The 14,258-nt window shown below is 39.0% G+C and overlaps 1 long non-coding RNA gene across 1 annotated transcript; it reads left to right on the top strand.

Moving 5' to 3' along the window:
- The first annotated feature begins 257 nt into the window (after window positions 1–257).
- LOC112747113 (uncharacterized) lies at window positions 258–1,688 on the top strand. Its single transcript, XR_003174785.2, has 3 exons — window positions 258–324; window positions 436–591; window positions 1,611–1,688. It is a non-coding gene; the product is annotated as an uncharacterized lncRNA (long non-coding RNA).
- Window positions 1,689–14,258: the final 12,570 nt, after the last annotated feature.

The following is a 14,258-nucleotide window of genomic DNA, read 5'->3' as shown; positions in this document are numbered from 1 at the left end:
AATGAAGTGATATGAACCTGAATCCTGATAATGTAAACTTCATTTTTAATTGATCCAATGTTGAGTACTGTTGTTGTGTGCTTCTTAATACCACCAATACTTACTGATTTTAATTGTTCATTGCTTAGTCATGGTGATTCTTTTAATTATTGAATGCCAATGATATTTTTTCTTATAAATGATAATGAGTAATGGTTTGGGATTTGGCTTGAAGCCTGAAACTTAATTGAACTAATTGTATTTGCCCATCTATCTGCAGTGGCTGAAGATGATGCTTTCTTGGTCAAGCAAATTGGCCAGAGTTTCCGGTATTCTAAAATAGAGGTATATTCCTCTTCTTATATTCATGAATAGTCAGTTTTGTTCCTTGTTAACATACATGCATCATCTATGTATGGAAGACTAAACATAGATCGAATCCATTTTCTTATCAAGGCAAGAAGGGAGGAACAAATCCAAGCTGCTCATGACAAAGCCATGTTTGGTGCTTCAGCACTTCCACCTCCTACCAGTACTGACAGTGAGCCTGAAAGGGAGAATGAGAAAGAAGTTGATAAAAAAGCTGTTGTTACAAGCCTCTTAAGTGAAACGGTAAGTGGTTTCACTGCAGACTTATGTGGATAAGCATGATGAGTCATTTAAGTAATCCTTGTATTTGTGTGTGCATTTATTGTTGAATAATTTCTCACATTAAGTTATTATTGCTGCTCTATACTTGCTGTTGGTTGCTGCTGATTTTTCCCCCTCATTGCTTTCTTGTTGAATGATTGTTAAATTCAATGAGAAAGGAAATGCTGCTGAGTTATTGTTGTTTGTGTTGGAGTAGATGATGGTTGCTAAACTGAGATTAGTTTTATTGATAAATCTGTTGTTGAAATCGTGTAGTTTGGCTTGATTGATTTTCTATTGAATTAATTGATAAACTGCTGTGCCCCTGCTGCTTGCAAGTGTAATGGTTATTAACTTCAATGAATAGAATGCTGCCTGAATCCATTACCTTTGTTCATTTTACTGTTTTGGGTGCTGTATGATGGGCCATTGATTGCTGTTCTGCTGAGTGCTGCTCTACTTCTTGGTGGTTGGATTGGTTTTAATTGTTTTCGCATGTTTTCTTGCTGGAATTGGCTTATTTAGTTCCTTCCTATGTATTCATTATGATTTTTTTGTGTTTTTAACGGTCAAAGAATTCATATGGAATTTGAATTGATTGATTGAAATTGTGAAATAGGCAAATTTACTGCTGAAATGCTGCCGAAATTTACCTTAAGCTGTTTTCAATATTCATCTTTGATTCTATTAATTGATTGAGTTGGTATTTAATTGCTTTTGGTTTTCAACTGTTGCTAAGCTCAATTGATTGATTATCCGGTTAAGTGCTTCACTGTTTTGGTTATTGGAAGCTGGAAGCTTGGGTTTTGTTATTCACTATTTGGTTGTTGTCCTATTTGGTTGCTCAATTAAACTGCATTGTGTTGTTTGAGCAAACAAGTTCTATTTGACGAATTTCTGTGTCAAAATAGACCCTTGTTTGCTACATGATTTCTGATTGTCTCAAGATATTTCTTTTGACTATGCACCTAACTTTTTGTTTCGGATTTTCTTATTTATAGGAGTGCTGAAATGGTGACCACATGCTACTTTGAGGGCTCAAGAATATTTTGATTCATAGAGACACTAATCTATGTTAGAACTTTTAAATTTTGGTTGAACTTGTGCAAGACATATAACTTGTAGAACTAATCAATGTACTCACTAATGTTATTTTCTTTTAAAACAATTTTAGCTAAATGAGGCATGTTTGAATTATGTATGTTTTACATATTATATAAATGTAGATTTGCTTAATAAAATAGTTAATATATTAGTTAATTAAAAAAAATGTTACAAAATAATTATTTTACTTTTGTAACTAAAGAAAAAAATGTTACAAAATCAAGTTATATTTTGTAACAAAATTTTTTGATAGGAAAAAATAGATTGTCACGAAAAATACCTTGAAGATCAAAATTTGTTACCACTTTTGTAACGGCTTCTGGTTTTTTGTATCAGAAAAAAATGTTACAAAACATCATATTGAATTGTAACAGTTCCATTTTTCGTTACAAAAACTTTTTGTAACGGGACTTACTACAACGGCCCCTTTTTTTGTTACAAAAAACTTTTGTTTCAAAATTTCGACGTTTTGTAACAATTTTTTTGTTACAAATACGCCTTTTTCTTGTAGTAAGTGTACTCGTAATGACCATAACGAGTCCTGAAAGTGGTCTTAGGGATATCTGACAAACCCCAATTTGACGGTTTGTTTTGCCTTGAATTTAGAACATTTTGATAACCTTTTGTCACATTTAGCCTAAGAATTAGCATGGTTTTGTTATCTCTTCCATGATTGTGCTTAAGTGTAAAAACATATTTTTAAGCCTTATTTTGGTGAATTCTAGTTTCTGTTTGATTTCATAAGATGCCTTGATGTGTTTGCTAGTAATTCCAGGGTTGAAATAGGCTAGGCATGGATCAAAGGAAGCAAGGAAGGAAGCATACAAGTGGAGAGAAGCATAAAAAGTCAAAGAAGCAAAGTCAGCCATGCACGCGCACGCGCACAAGGCGCTCGCGCGCACATCGCAGAATCGACCAGGGACGCGCACGCGTACCATGCGCGCACGCGCCAATGATGGCACATGACCTCATTAATGCAACACGTGCCTGGCGATTTGAGAGGTTTTCTGAACCCATTTTGGCGCCAAATTGCTAAGGGAAAGGAATAAAAGGATGAAGGATTAAGGAGGAGGCATGAATCATCATTCATCACTTAGGAATGGATCACTTTAGATGTTAGTTACCAATTAGTTTAGTTTTATCTTTGTAATTGGTTTCTAGAGAGAGAAGCTCTCTCTTCTCTCTAGGATTAGGATTAGGTTTAGGTTAATCTCTCTTCTTAGATCTAGGTTTAAACTCATGTTTTGATTCACTTTTCATTTACCAATTCTTAATCTCCTCCTCTTCCTCTTTCTAGATGTGTGCTTTAATAATTGTAATTCTTCATTTTGTTTTGGATATATTGTTGTTCCTTGGTTTTCTTTTAATAATGCAATTTGAGGTAATTCATGATAATTGTGATTTCCTTGATTGTTGTTGTTAATTCCTCTCAATAATTGTTGTTAGATTTCATTCTTGTTGTTGATTTACTATGTTTTTTTTTTGTGCCTTCCAAGTGTTTGATGAAATGCTTGGTTGGATTTTAGTATAGGTTTTTGTATCTCTTGGCTTTGGTAGAGTAATTAGTGACACTTGAGTTATCTAACTCCCTTGTTGAATGATAATTGGATAGATTGCTAATTGATTTGAAAACCTCTAAAGCTAGTCATTCCTTTAGGAGTTGATTAGGACTTGAGAAATCAAATCGATTCATCCACTTGACTTTCCTCCAATTAGTGAGGGTTAACTAAGTGGTAGCAATGAACAATTCTCATCACAATTGAGAAGGATAACTAGGATAGGACTTCTAGTTCTCACACCTTGCCAAGAGCCTTTTATAGTTGTTAGTTTATTTTCATTGCCATTTACTTTTCATGCTCCTTATCCAAAACCCCAAAATAACTCATAACCAATAACAAGACACTTCATTGTAAGTCCTAGGGAGAACGACCCGAGGTTTAAATACTTCGGTTTATAAATTTTAGGGGTTTGTACTTGTGACAAACAACTTTTTGTATGAAAGGATCAGTGATTGGTTTAGAAACTATACTTTACAACGAGATTTCATTAGTGAAATTCTAAACCGTCAAAAATCCAATCGTCAATATCCTCACCCCTCACCCTTATCTGGTGATAACCGGATCGCAAATCGATCTTGGAGAAAATCCCAGCTCCTTGTAACAGATTCATGAGATCATCAATCTTCAGCAACGGGTACTTATTCTTTATCGTGACCTTGTTCAGCTGCCTGTAATCCACACAGAGCCGCATACTCCCGTCCTTCTTCTTTACCAGTAACACTGGAGCACCCCACGGGAAAAGGAAGAGGTGGTTGAAGATTTAGGAGATGTTGAAAGTCCAAGGGAATGTAGCATCATGGAGAACTTTTCCAAGAAGCTTGATATTGAAGTTGAAGAAGGTACGCAATCTCCAAGGCATATCATCGTTGGAGACTTGGAAGAGGCTTATCAAGAAATGGATTCAATCATGGACGAATTTCTCTCTACAATGGAATCCTCTCCCATTGGACATAGAATTGAAAGTATAAAAGAGTGTGCACAACCTCCCATACCCTTGGTGAGCAATGAGAAAGAGAGCTACCAAGAGGAAAACGTTGACATGGTGTATATCGAAATTGAAGAATATGAAGAGGTTGACCAAGAAATGGATTTATTCATTAATGAATTTCTATCCAAAATTGAACCACCTCCCATTAGGCAAGAAACCAAAGTTCTTGAAGACAACACCAAGTCATATGATAAAAAGGGAACGGTTGAAATCAAGGAAGCTCGCAAAGAGGTGGAAACAACTAAAGAAGAGCACAAGGAAGTAGACCTTGCATTATCTAAGTGTGGGGAGGCCTCCCTTCCCGAGTCACCATCCAACACAACATTCAAGTGGGTAAAATTCTTATCCCTAAGCTTTACTTTCCCACTTGAATATAGTTTGATTGACACGGATGGACAACTTAGAGCTCTTTGTGGAATTAAAAGCAAGAATGAGTTGTGTAGTGGTTGCAAGTTAGGAATTAGGCTCATCAAGGTCAAAGCTTCAAGGTATAGGGATGATGTTGGGACAAGAACCACTTTATATGGATCTAGGAGGAAGCATTGGTGGAGTAAAGAGAATTCTATGTGTCAATCACCTTTATGTCAACCGCTCATCCGACAAAACCATGAAACTCAACTAACGGATGGGTGCGAAGATAAGATATGGGATCCCGGTTCGCTAAATGAAGACCAACTATGGGGACTCGTATCTTGGGTAGAATTTTGCCCAAGTTTGATGAATATGGTTGGAAATTCTGTCAACCAATTGAGGAGCACAGATCCTTGGAGATTCAAGGATGAATACAAACATAAGCCACCATGACAATAAGCATCTCAAGAATGTCCAACTTAAGGACTTAAACTAAAAGTGCTAGGTGGGAGACACCCCACCATGGTAAACTCTTTCCATTCCCTTTTAAATTTGCCTAATAAGTGATTTGAGTTACCATTATAGGTAGATGTTTCATACAAATTTGTTTGTACAATTTAATTGTTAGCATAGTCACATGCATGTTGTGTTTAGTAGTAGATGAATAATATCGAAAATTGCATTTTTTGTGAATTCTATGATGGTTGAGTGAATAAGAGTTGTGAACACTAAGGGAAGCCCCAGCAAAAAAAAAATAAATAAAAAAAATAAAAAAAAAATAAAAAAAAAGGGGGGCGCAGACACGCACTACGTGCGGGCGCGCCAACTATACGACCCTGGAAGTTTGCGCGGACGCACACCTGCCGCGTCCGCGCCGATTTGCTGCTGCAGATGATTGGGCCAAACCACAGAGAGTTGAGCCATTTCTGGGCTGGCTCTAGGCCCCAGACCCAACCCCATCTGCGTGAACGCGCGCATCGCGCCAGCGCGCCCTTTCACGAATTCGTCAATGCACGTGGACGCGCACTTGCCGCGCGCGGGTCCTTGCGCGGTGCCACCAAACTAGGCCATGGACCAGAGAGTTGGGCGTGCCTCAAGCCCATTCTAAGCCTAAGGCCCAATCTCATGTACGCGTGCGCGCACTGTACGCCCACGCGTAGTTCTCCATTCCCCTCAATGCCCGCGGACGCGTACTTGCCGCGTGCGCGCAGGTCTAGTAGCGCAACCTTCAGGCCATTCTCCAGAGAGTTAGGCCTGGGTTGGGCCAACTCTAAGCCCCTAGCCCAACTCCATGCACGCGTGCGCGCACGGTACGCGCACGCGCCCTTCCCTATTTCGCTCACCCTCGCCTAAGCGCGTTGTACGCGCACGCGTAAGAGCCCATTTTTCTCAATGGGCGCGGACGCGCAAGGTGCGCGCACGCGCCAATTCAAAAATAGGGATAACCTTACCTCGCGAAGCACACTGCGCAGTCGCGCAACCCATCCCTCTCAACCTCCATCTTCTTCCCCTCGCCCCATCTACCATCGCAGCAGCGGCACCGCCTCCGCCGCCGCGCCACCTTCACCGCCGGCGACTCGCCCCCACTCACCCTCAACCCCTCTTCCCTTCTCACCACTACCCGTTCTCTCTCTCCCTCTCACTCCTCTCAACCGCGCCGTGACCACGCCCTCCGCCGCCGCCCCGTCTTCACTGCCGGCGGCGCGCTTCCCCCTCGGCCCACCCTCCACATCCTCCTTTCCTTCTCCCCTCTCGCCATCACCCCTCCCCTCAGTTTCTCATCCCTTCAGCCGCACCACCGCGCAACCCCCTCTGCCAACTTCGCCGCCCCTCTGCCATCACCACCACCGTTGACGGCGGCGCGATTTCTGCTTCTGTGGCCCCCTGCTCCCGAATTCCCTTTCCATTCTTAGTTCCCTCCTGCTCCCAGGTTCCTGCTCCATTTCTATTTATTCTTTTCTATTTTTTTCCTTTTTGTTTGTTCATTTATGTTAACTCCTAGAATTGCATGTTAGTTAGCATTGGAATGTTGTATGTTAGGATTAGTTAGAAATACTTGCGGTTAGGTAGCTAGGACTGGATAGAGGATTCTAGGCCTGATCAGTGCTCCGTATGTGCTTACTTGCTGTTTGTCTGTTTGTATGTTGTATGCTGGTTTTGGACTGCTTTTTTTTCTGCACTTCTTGTTGCCTGAATGCTGTGCCACTGCTGCTGTGCTTAATTGATGCTACTTTCTTACTGTTTATGCTATTCTGCTATCCGGGAACGTCCAATTTTAAGCCGGAATGCTGCCCGATTTTCAAGAAAATTAGTTTCACTTCGATTTTTTTTATTTTCAGTCTTGGGCAAATTTCCGTTTCGTTTTTGACTTCCCGGATTTGCACAATCACCGTGAACATGAACCGAAATTTCTCGTTCAATTGAGCCTATATATCATCCTCTCACTAATCCACTTTTCTAACTCACTAATTTCTTTCACCATTTTACTTACACTCATTTTTAACCCTCTTTAACAATTCTTTCATGAATATGATGATATTAGTGCCTTTTGCATATGAGGTGTTACCTTTAATGAGGATTACGGTTTTGGTTCAGTCACTTATGCTTACTTGTTCACTTTTACATATTCAGTGCAACATCATGATTGCTCTTTGATAATGATATCCTGAACATGTCTTCTTTGTTACATGCTAAATGTTTTATATATTCTATCATATTCTTTTCAGGATGTCGGATAAAGGCAAGGCCATAGCCACCGCCTCCAAGAAGAGAAAACACTCTACCCCCTCCATTCCTTCCATCTACAAGAACTATGCTAGGAATCCCTTGCAGGACGAGGATAAAGAGAATCAGCAGTTACCTTCTACCAATCCTGGCAAATTCCCCAATCTCTACTGTGAGCTTCGGTTCTCTAGATATCGAACCACGAAGCTGAATATTGAGAAGAAGTTGCTCCTACCTAACGATGTGAGACGGCGCATTAATGGTCGGATCCTTGAGTTAGGTATTGATTTTGTTGACCGGGACTTGGGTGACATCAATATATCTTGGGTGAAGGAATTCTACTGCAACTTCTTCCGTCCAACCTTGGATTCAGTTCAGGTGAGGGGTAGAGAGATTCTGCTCACCGAGGCCGCCATTGGAGAGGCACTACATTGCCGGCACATTCCACATGACCAGTGTGCCCATCATCAGGCTGAGATAGCCATCCACACCATGACTTTTGATTATGAGGCGCTTCGGCGCGTGATTGGGATACCGGAGGCCTCTTGGGTTATGGATGCGGGCAACACTAAGCCAAAGGGGATGTTGTTCAATCATTTGACTAGGGAGGCCAAGACTTGGCAAATGATCTTCGCCCACTACGTCCTGCCTACCACCCACTTTTCTGAGGTCCCCATGGAGATGCTTCTGCTGATCGGGTGTGTTATGGAAGGGAAGGATGTCTCCTTCCCTAGACTTATCCGACAGTGCATGTGGCGGGCGCATATTCGTGGCCTACTCCCGTTTCCTACCTTGGTCACGAGTATGGCAGCCCTGGCCGATGTCCCGTGGTCAGATGATGATGTGCGACCACCACCAGCTGATGCAGATGACAGGGAGATTACTATCCCCTGGGGTGTTTGGGTGCATGAGAAGCCACCTGCTAGCCGCCGCTCTCGGGCTCGGGCTGCCATAGGGACACCTTCACCACCAGCCCCTGCAGCTGGCCCATCATCTTCTACAGCCGCAGCTCCTCCACCATCTACAGACCCTCCAGCAGCACCTGAGCCTACATATCTCCTGGTCCAGCGTCTCTTCCGGTTCTTAGAGCGCGAGCGACACCATGTCAGACGCCGTTTGGATCGGATGGACCAGGCCCTTATCTCTCTGGGCGCCGAGCTACCTCCGCTTCCCGATTCTCCGGCCTCCGATGAGCAGGATCATCCGGAGGAGGACGCGGAGGCACCGGTTCAGCAGGATGCCCCTGACACTACAGAGCCACCTTAGCCTCAGGAGGAGCCTGTTCCTCAGCCGGTTCCACAGCCACAGACAGAGCCAGAGCCTATCGTTGCACCTCCCACTGATCCTCCGGTTTAGCATCGAGGACGATGCTTGGTTTTAAGTGTGGGGAGGGCACCGGTAGCATTATTTGGGAACCGGTGAACTCTTTTTCGGCCTAGTTATCTCATTTTGCACATTTTTGTATATATTTTGATGCATTTCTAGTTTGCTTTGGATACTTTTATTGCTTATTTTGGATTTTAGATATTTTGATGCTTTTGGATACTTTTAGATATTTTGGATGATAGATTCCATATTTTAGTTTGATTTTTCTTTATACATTTTTGCATATCTCCTTTTGTATATTCTCCTTTTAGTTTGTGGTTGTGATTAGAAATCATGTTTTAAGTGAAACTTAGTCACCCCTTTTTGCATAAGAATTTGGTTTTGAATGAAAAAGAAAAGGGGTAAACTAAGAAAAATTTTTTTTTGAATTTTTCAATCACAACAATGCTTAGTCAAACATTGAGGTTTTTCAAGAAAGTTTAAATATAGGGCATTAACCCAACTGATTGAAAGAAAATTTTTGAAACTTGCTTGAAATTCATACCTTGTGAAGCATGTATTGAATTGAGAACACAAGCTTGTGAGACTTGAGCCTATTGATGTGGTTACATTTTATAACCACTTATTTTCCATTCTTGTGTGAAATTGTTCTCTTTCCATGATTGTGATTCTTAATTTGCTTGATTCTATATATCCGTTTATTTCTTGTGTTTGTGCATTTATATGATTGAGGCCATTATTTCATTTGCCACTTACCCAAATAGCCAACCTTTTACTCTCCATTGTTAGCCAATTTTGAGCCTATGCTTAACCAACTCATCCTTATTTTAGCTCATTACAAGCCCAAGGCGGAAAACCAATGAAAGGTCCTTGTTTGGATCTTTGATTAGCCTAGGCTAGTGAGAGTGTGTATTATTCAAGTTGGCGAGGCTTGGGAACATTGGACGGGATAGAAAAGGGCAATACACTTGTATGTTTAGGAATTGGGCACATACTCATGTATTAATCAAATGTAGAGACCTTATGCATTGATGTTCTTGTATTTAGCTTGAAAGAAGAAAAAGAAAAAAATATATATATATAAAGAAAAAAAATGATGAAAAGAAAAAAATAAAATGAAAGAAAAAAAAAAGGGGGACAAAAATGCCCCAAAGTGAAGTCAATAAAAAGGAATCATTGCATAAGTGTTGTGAAATGAAAAAAATGCATGAATATGTAAGAAAAAGTGAAGAATGGGTAGTTAGAATAGCTCGCAATTGTATAGGTCATTAATTAGGTTAGGTGGGAAAGTCTATGCTAATCAAAGACTCAAATCCTAGCCCACTTGACCATAAATGATCCTGCCTTGACCCTGACCCCATTACAACCTAAATGAAAGACCTCATGATGAATGTATGCACGCATTGAATAAATGTTGATTGTTAGAAGAAAATCAAATCTTGGAAAACATGATTAGAAGAGAATTGAGTGAATTAACCCTTAAACACTTGAGTGAATAGAGCGGATACACATCTGGTGAGGGTTCAAAAGTTCAATCACATGTGTTCACCCCCATTATCTATATTCTTGCAAGTTTGAACTCCTTTTAACAATTCAATACAATTGTGGTTTGGACTTGGTCCTTATTACTTAGCTCTTGTACTTACACATGCTCTCTTGGGAATTGATTTGTTTGAACTAAGCATTTCCAATTGCTTTAGATAGTTGCATTTAGATAGGACTCATATAGTTTAGTTGCATTCAATAAATGCCATACCCCTTAGTTCCTTCTTATTTTAGCATGAGGACATGCTAAGGCTTAAGTGTGGGGAGGTTGACAAACCCCAATTTGACGGTTTGTTTTGCCTTGAATTTAGAACATTTTGATAACCTTTTGTCACATTTAGCCTAAGAATTAGCATGGTTTTGTTATCTCTTCCATAATTGTGCTTAAGTGTAAAAACATATTTTTAAGCCTTATTTTGGTGAATTCTAGTTTCTGTTTGATTTCATAAGATGCCTTGATGTGTTTGCTAGTAATTCCAGGGTTGAAATAGGCTAGGCATGGATCAAAGGAAGCAAGGAAGGAAGCATACAAGTGGAGAGAAGCATAAAAAGTCAAAGAAGCAAAGTCAGCCATGCACGCGCACGCGCACAAGGCGCTCGCGCGCACATCGCAGAATCGACCAGGGACGCGCACGCGTACCATGCGCGCACACGCCAATGATGGCACATGACCTCATTAATGCAACACGTGCCTGGCGATTTGAGAGGTTTTCTAAACCCATTTTGGCGCCAAATTGCTAAGGGAAAGGAATAAAAGGATGAAGGATTAAGGAGGAGGCATGAATCATCATTCATCACTTAGGAATGGATCACTTTAGATGTTAATTACCAATTAGTTTAGTTTTATCTTTGTAATTGGTTTCTAGAGAGAGAAGCTCTCTCTTCTCTCTAGGATTAGGATTAGGTTTAGGTTAATCTCTCTTCTTAGATCTAGGTTTAAACTCATGTTTTGATTCACTTTTCATTTACCAATTCTTAATCTCCTCCTCTTCCTCTTTCTAGATGTGTGCTTTAATAATTGTAATTCTTCATTTTGTTTTGGATATATTGTTGTTCCTTGGTTTTCTTTTAATAATGCAATTTGAGGTAATTCATGATAATTGTGATTTCCTTGATTGTTGTTGTTAATTCCTCTCAATAATTGTTGTTAGATTTCATTCTTGTTGTTGATTTACTATGTTTTTTTTTTGTGCCTTCCAAGTGTTTGATGAAATGCTTGGTTGGATTTTAGTATAGGTTTTTGTATCTCTTGGCTTTGGTAGAGTAATTAGTGACACTTGAGTTATCTAACTCCCTTGTTGAATGATAATTGGATAGATTGCTAATTGATTTGAAAACCTCTAAAACTAGTCATTCCTTTAGGAGTTGATTAGGACTTGAGAAATCAAATCGATTCATCCACTTGACTTTCCTCCAATTAGTGAGGGTTAACTAAGTGGTAGCAATGAACAATTCTCATCACAATTGAGAAGGATAACTAGGATAGGACTTCTAGTTCTCACACCTTGCCAAGAGCCTTTTATAGTTGTTAGTTTATTTTCATTGCCATTTACTTTTCATGCTCCTTATCCAAAACCCCAAAATAACTCATAACCAATAACAAGACACTTCATTGTAAGTCCTAGGGAGAACGACCCGAGGTTTAAATACTTCGGTTTATAAATTTTAGGGGTTTGTACTTGTGACAAACAACTTTTTGTATGAAAGGATCAGTGATTGGTTTAGAAACTATACTTTACAACGAGATTTCATTAGTGAAATTCTAAACCGTCAAAAATCCAATCGTCAATATCCTCACCCCTCACCCTTATCTGGTGATAACCGGATCGCAAATCGATCTTGGAGAAAATCCCAGCTCCTTGTAACAGATTCATGAGATCATCAATCTTCAGCAACGGGTACTTATTCTTTATCGTGACCTTGTTCAGCTGCCTGTAATCCACACAGAGCCGCATACTCCCGTCCTTCTTCTTTACCAGTAACACTGGAGCACCCCACGGGAAAATACTTGGTCTGATAAAGTTCTTACCCAACAAGTCCTCTAACTGAGACTTTAGCTCGGCCATCTCTAATGGTGACATTCTATAAGGAGCACTTGAGATTGGTCCCGCCCCAGGCACCAATTCAATAGCAAACTTGACCTCTCGGTTAGGTGGAAATTTATCAATGTCATCAGGAAACACCTCCGGAAACTCACACACCACCGGAATCTGTTCCATCCTTTGATCATCACCCGAAACACCTGCGGTTAACAACAGGATACCCTGACATTCGATTCCGGAGTAGTTCACCATCATCAAATTCAAGTAATAATTATTCACCACGACCGGCCCTTCTGTATCTTTCGGCATAAAGTACACCGACTTTGTAGAACAATCAAGCAGGACATGGTTCTCAGATAACCAGTCCAATCCTAAGATAAGATCAAGACCGATCATGGGTAAGCAGATAAAGTTATGGACAAAATCACGCTGCTTGAACCTAAACGAAACTTTCGGGCATCCTAGCCTAGTTACCATGGCCTCATGGGTAGCATTATACACTTTTAGGTCATAACCTAAGGTTACGATCTTCAATCTTAACTCATGGGCTTTCTCAAATGCAATAAATGAATGCGATGCTCCCGAATCAAATAAAGCATTTAAAGTTCGACCAGCTATTTCACAGTTAACTCAGATAAGTGCCTCAGATCCCTCAGCACATATAGCTGAAGTGGTGAACACCCGACCAGTCTGCTGTGCCTTCCCGGCACCTTGTTTCTGCTTCTCCAGACAATTTGCGGCTCTATGCCCCGCCTTTCCACAATTGTAGCACAAACCCCATCCGGCCTTGCACGTTGCTCTCGGATGGTGAATTCCACACCTAGTACAAGCTTGATCATTCTGAGGCTGCTTCCCAAACTTTTTCCCTTGGGAGTTGTTGTTGTTGGGCCTCCTAAAAGAACCTCCCCTCTTGAAAGGTGGACCTCTAGGTGCAAAGCTCTTCCCTCGGTTCTGTGGGAATCAGGGACGGACCTAGTCACAACCATGAGGGGGCATTTGCCCGCACAGTATTTTCAATTTTTTTTTAAAAAAAATAATTATATATAATGTGTCTCATTTCAAATTTTAAATGACTCCACTACAAATAAATTAAATTTAATTGGCTAAAGTCTTAAATGCACTTTTTTATTTTTTTATTATTTTGACTATTATTTAACATAATCAAATTTAGTTATTGTTCCGTCACTCTTTTATTCCTTTAAATCTTCTTCTTATTTTTTATATTTTCAACCTTTTTTTTTATTTTTTGTCTAGTTGTCATCTTCTTTTCAGCAAAAGATAAATTTCAAATTCTCTATTTTTTTTATATAGCTCTTCATTCCTCTATGTATCTTCAAATTTCATTATTTCTCTTTTTGATATTGTCAATTACAAATTTTAATTCAAATAATTATAGTTTAAGTATTAATATAACGTTTTATTCTTTTCATGACTTTATATATTTTATTTTATTCTCAATCTATTCATCTTTATTATTTATTTTTTTATCTTTTGTTCTATTATATGTACCTATGTTGTATATAAAATTTTAATGAATTGATTAATTTACTAATTTAAAATATATTTTTTATTTTTAAAAATAATAACAAAAAAATATTTTAATTACAATTCATAATTAAACAAATGTATAAAATCTTTCATCTAACATTATATCAAAATTAAATTAAAAAATTTATAACAAATTAATTATTTAAAAAAAAAGAAAAAATCGTAAATTAAATTTCTATTATTTTATATAAACAGACCTTTTATATACAGATTAATTTTTCTAGTATTTATATATAATTCTAGTTTCAAATTATAAATACTAGTGTATTATTAGGCCCTAATGTGTCAATTGATTCAGTCTTTTATTATTAAATATGTACAAAAAATTAGTTAGAATAACAAATTATCTATAATTTAACTAAAATATTTTAAGTTCAAATTTTAAAAATAAAAAATATTTTTTATAAATGATATATAATGAATAATATTTGAAGAATGAAAGTGTTCACGAACTATTTTTAA

This window comes from Arachis hypogaea, chromosome 15, assembly GCF_003086295.3.
Source record: "Arachis hypogaea cultivar Tifrunner chromosome 15, arahy.Tifrunner.gnm2.J5K5, whole genome shotgun sequence".
Taxonomy (NCBI): Eukaryota; Viridiplantae; Streptophyta; class Magnoliopsida; order Fabales; family Fabaceae; genus Arachis; species Arachis hypogaea.
The sequence above is the reverse complement of the archived record's forward strand: the minus strand, read 5'-3'. Positions and strand labels throughout refer to the sequence as shown.